Genomic DNA, 6,000 nt, shown 5'->3' on the forward strand with positions numbered 1-6,000 from the left:
AAATATATTGTAGCCGTACAGTTTCTTTTGTTACATTACATATGTTTTCATTTCCTTCTCATTTAGTTTCTTATTGGGCTTTCTGTGTATTCTTTATATGGGCTTCAAATATGGATCGTTTCACAAAATTATGTCCAAATCTGAATGTAAAAATACAGAAATTATGAAAAATTTAAGAAAATATTAATAAATTACATTCTATTAAATATTTTTATATATAAAATAATTTAAAAGTAATATACATATAATCGGGTATGTTTGGTTCAATTTGATTTTTTTTAGTTAAAACCAAATCAACCCTATAATTACTGGGGTTTTTTTTTTCAACGCCAAACCAAATCAAACCAAACCACTAGTCGAATTTTTTTTCCTATTTGGTTCAATTTATCGATTTGGTACGATTTATCGGTTTGGTTTGTACAGCCCTAGTTCTATTAGTAAGAATATACCGTTAAATCACGTTTTTCCGAAGGTTCTATGTTTCTTGCGTTTTTGTTGTTTTTTTCGTTTTCTCGCTTCACTCTTCTCTGTTTTTTCTGAGTTCGATTGGTGGCTTGAAACCCAGGCCTATAATCGGATGAGTAATTATATATATTAAAAAAAAGAAAAGGGAATCAAAACCGAGATTATATGTTTTTCGTAGATACGCAGGAAACATGTGATTTTTATTTTTTTGACCTCTTTGTTTGGATTAGAGTTTTTTGATTTCAATGGAGATCCCACCTAATTATTATGTTGGCACGACCCATTTGTTGAGAAGTTTTCTTTTTTGGTAAAATCTTTCTCCCTTTCAAATAAATGATTATCTTTGTAAGGGCTAAACGTGGATATGCACAATAACTGATGATGTCTATGTAGTAATGATTATTTTTCAAAGGGAATATTTGTTACTGGTAAAGTCTATTTGTACGACTTATTTACAGTAGAGATTCTTTGAAAAAGTTGCACTTTTATTCCTTATCATTAGTGGCATCAGTTATGTGATATAATATGTTTGCCTCAAAAATTATTTCAAGTTCAACAAAGTCAACTGTTGAATGGGAAAATCCATACCTCTGTCTGTATATTCTCATATTGCGACTTAACAGATGATGACAAAAATAATTAGTTGACTCAAGTAAACTTGGTTATGTTTCCAAGCATATTTAAAAAAAAAAAAAACAAAGTGTTTTTTGCCGAAGGATAGGCTGTACTCGTTGAGGTATTCTTTGTCAGAAACATTCTTTTAGACAACTTATTGTTTGTCAAGATAATATTAAAAGATTCAGAAGATGGTTGAATTCCTTGTGTATTATTCACGTAATGGTTCAGTATTTATACAAGAAAGCAAGAGAAATATCCTACCAAAGATAGAAGATCCTAATTTTAATGAAATCCTAATCATGTTAATTAAAATCAGATTACAAGGGATTATAATCAAATCATATCATATTATAATCAAATCCTATCAATCACTTGAGAATAGGGTGATTTCCTTATACGCCCCCTCAAGATGGCGATCGATTAGAAACGCCAATCTTGCACCGAAGATCCGCAAACAGAGAACTAGGGAGAGCTTTTGTAAGTAAATCCGCAAGTTGATCTTTTCCAGAAATATGAGAAACTCGAAGCTGGCCATTTTGAACCATAGTGCGAACAAAATGATAATCAACCTCGAGATGCTTCATCCGCGAATGGAAGACCGAATTAGCAGCAAGATATGTGGCACCTAAATTATCACAGTAGACAACTGGCTGCCTTGGTAATGAAACAACAATCTCACGAAGTAAATTCTGAATCCATTGAATTTCAGCAGTAGCAGAAGCAACAGAACGATATTCCGCTTCAGTTGATGATCTTGCGACACTTCGTTGTTTCTTTGAGCTCCAGGAGATTAGATTTTTACCAAGATAGACAAGAAAGGCACTGGTGGAAGAGCGGTCATCTTTATTTCCTGCCCAATCTGCATCTGAGAAGGCATGGAGATCAAGTGGAGACTTACAATGTAGAAAGAGACCATAGTTCACCGTTCCAACTAAGTATCGAACTACGCGTTTGACTGTAGACCAATGATTTTCAGTTGGACGATGGGAAAATTGTGCAAGCTTGTTTACAGCAAAGGCTATATCCGGTCTCGTTAGTGCCAAATACTGCAAGCTGCCAACAACAATACGATAGATCTTAACATCATCAAGATGTGTGCTGTCTTCCAAGGACAATGAATTTCCAGTAGACATAGGAGTATTAACTGCTTTCGCACCAGCCATCTGTGCCTTATCAATTATGTCATTAATATACTTCTTCTGAGATAAGAAGAGCCCATCAGAAGTTCTCACAACTTGAACACCAAGAAAATAATTAAGAGAACCAAGGTCTTTGATAGAGAAGCGTTTCCCAAGTGTCAAAATAAACTGATCGACAGTATTTGTATTATTCCCAGTAACAATCAAGTCATCGACATAAACAACCAAGTAAATAGTGATGGCCGACTGATTGTAAATGAAAAAACAATGATCAGCATGAGAAACTTGAAAACCCAAGGTTAGAAGATGGCTCCGTAGTTCTGAATACCAAGCCCGTGGTGCCTGTTTAAGGCCATAAATTGCCTTCTTGAGTTTGCAAACATGTGTAGGCCTTGTGTGGTCAGCAAAACCTTTAGGTTGAGCCATATAGACCTCTTCCGTTAGATGACCATGCAAGAAGGCATTATTGACATCCAATTGACGTAAAGGCCAATCTTGTGTCCCAGCTACCGTTAAAATAACTCGAACTGTAGTGTGCTTAGCAACTAGAGAGAAGGTCTCAATATAATCAATGCCCGGTCATTGTGTAAATCCTTGAGCAACAAGACGGGCTTTATATTTGTTTAATGACCCGTCAAAATTGAGCTTGACTCGAAAAATCCATTTAGAGCCAACTAATTTTTGCTTCGCGGTAGATGGAACGAGCTCCTATGTACCTTGTTTCTATAATGCTTCAATTTCTTCTTCCATGACTGCCTTCCAATCAGGATCTTTTAGTGCTCTTGAAACAGATTTTGGCTCAGTTTTGATGTTGGGCAGTAAGTTGTGCTTAGGTAGTGCAACATGCTGGACACTTAAGGGAATGGAAGAAGAGGACGAATCATGGTTGGCGTATTGGCAGGGGATTTGGATGGAGTGTCATTGGCTTGGATGAGAGAATTGGCTTTTGTTCCTGAAAGAGAGGTGTGCAGGCACAACTTTTGTGTGGGTTTATGGATATTATTCTTTGCTCGGGTGATCATTTGATGAGTGTTTCCTGGTAAGTTACTGTCACGGTGAGAAGATAATAAAGTGAGAGAGTTATTAGGTGTAGAGTTCATACCTGAAACATGTAGTGGTGATCTCAATGACTCATTTGATGATGAAGTGCTGTCGTTAGAAGTCACTGGAGTAGTTGGACCAGGAGACGGACATTCACGACTGACTAAATTTGGACTAGAAGAGAGGGTTCGTCCAGTAGTAGAAGAGGAACAAATAGCTGGGTTTGAAAGGGGTAAGGGTGGAACAATGAAATGGGGAGTCCAATTGTCAACAGTAGCATCACTCATCCGAACATCACTAAGTTGGATGGTTTTAAAGGGAAAATCATGCTCAACAAAATCTACATGTCTCAAAATACAAAGTTTCGAAGTGACTGGATCATAGCATTTATATGCACTTTGATTTAAAGAATACCCAAGTAACACACATGGAGATGAACGAGGTTGTAGTTTGTTTTGTGCATCTGGTCTCAGCCAAGGATAGCACAAACAACCGAAAACACGAAGTTTCTTATAATTTGGGAGAGATCTATAAATTTGAAGATATGGTGAATCATTATTCAATAAGGGGGTGGGCATTCTATTTATCAGATATGCGCCAGTCTGAAAAGCGTATGACCAAAATGATAATGGAAGATTAGCAATATGAAGAAGAGTAATACCTGTTTCAACAATATGCCTATGTCGTCTTTCAGCCGTGCCATTGTGTTCGGGAGTGTGTGGAGGAGTCAAAAAGTGGGATATTCCATTGGAAGCAAAGAAATCCTTTAAACCGATAAATTCACCACCATTGTCTGAGTAAAAGGAGACAATAGAATGATTAAAGAATTTCTCTACGATGGCTTTAAATTTTGAAAAAATATGCGCAACTTCAGATTTACTTTTCATAGGGTAGAGCCAAACATATTTTGTATAATGATCCACAAAAATGAGATAGTATTTAAAGCCATCAATAGAATCTCAAGGTGAAGATCCCCATACATCAGAATAGATAAATTCCAAAGGTCGCGTCGATTTTATTGATGAAACTAGAAAAGGAGCCTTGTGCATTTTATTGCACTTACAAGAATTGCAGAAAAACTTAGAAGTGTTTATTGTAAAAGGAATATCAATTAGTTGTAAAATTCGACGCAATATAGGAGAAGACGGGTGGCCAAGACGACAATGCCATTGTGAAACAGTGGACAGTTCCGTGGAATTGATAGTTGGTGCAGAAGAAGTAGATGCTGCATGAGGTAATAATGGCCACTCGTAAATGCCGTCCTTAGGCTTTCCCACTACCAGAGGCTTCCTCGTGCAGTAATCCTTCACAACAAATGAAAACGGTGAGAATTTAACAGTAACATTATTTGATGAGCATAATTGATAAACATAAATAAGATTCTTTTTCATTCGAGGGACACAAAGAACATTATTAAGATATAAAGGCCTTGAGAGGAAGGTACAGAAGTAGAGCCAGAATGTGTCACTGCCAAATTTTTACCATCATAGTCAGAATGCATTGATATATTTTGAAGATCTGCAATCACATGGTGAGATGCACCAGAGTCTACCAACCACTTAGAATTATTTTGGTTGGAGGTTTGAGCAAAATTTGCTCTCGGAGGAGCCCATGTGTTTCCAGCAGACGAGGAACTTGAGCCACCCATGGCAGATTGCTCTAACCAAGGAAATAGCTTCCAGCATTGTTTCACTGTATGTCCAGCCTTGTCACAATATTGACAGATCACACTAGAACCATCTCTCTGATTCTTTGATGGGAAAAATTGGTTTGGCCGTTGATTTGAGATAGGTTGGCCTCTAGAAGCAGAGTAACGATTTGTGCGGTTGGTGTGTTTGTTTGATCCCCCATTGTGAGAAGTATAATTTGTTGTTATTGGAATAGAATTGGAAGACGTTTCGTGAATAACACTGCTCTCTTGATCACAAAGCTTTTCATAGAGTTCATCAAAAAAGAAAGGAGTTTCTCGCGCACGAATTGCAGCAGATATCATCTTATATTCAGAGGGGAGCCCATTAAGAACATGAATGGTAATATCATCCATCGTTAGATTTGCTCCAGCAGCATTCAAAGTTGTAACAAGCTGCTTCACTTGTTGAAGGTACGTAGCCATAGATTTAGTACCGTTGTTCACTCGTGTCAAAGACTCCTTGAGTATAAGGAGACGAGCACGCGAAGGTCGGGCATACAGATTGTGGATTGTTGTCCACACAGCATAGGAAGTTGGATCTGAAAGCACATACGCTGCTACCTTTAAAGTTAGTGAGGCTACAAGCGCACTTCGGAGCAATTGGTCTTGTCGAACCCAGTACAAAGAGTTTAGTTGTTGTTCTGTAGGAGGAGAAACAACATACGAAGTGAAGTTATATCCAATCAAGATAGAACGCCACTGAGAGTACCAAAGTTGGTAATTGGAGGATGAAAGTTTCACGGGAGCTTGAGCATTGGTATTAATAGAGATAAGTTGTTGGTCATTTTCTGATACAGTGGTGTTTGTGAGTGGTACAGAGGTTATGACAGTAGAGTGGTTATTAGGAATAGAAGGAAGGCATGGAAGGGTAGAAATGACAGAAGGAGTGGTAGGAACTGGCGGAAGATGAACAGTTGCGTACGACATTAACAGTGACGTCGCTGGAAAGTTAACTGAACTGGTAATGGTCGTTGTTGGTGTAACGGAAGACTGTGTGATTTGCTCCATGTATAGAAAGATGGTGCTGGAGGATTAAAAAAAATTAGA

This window comes from Lycium barbarum, chromosome 3 (assembly GCF_019175385.1).
Source record: "Lycium barbarum isolate Lr01 chromosome 3, ASM1917538v2, whole genome shotgun sequence".
Classification (NCBI taxonomy): domain Eukaryota; kingdom Viridiplantae; phylum Streptophyta; class Magnoliopsida; order Solanales; family Solanaceae; genus Lycium; species Lycium barbarum.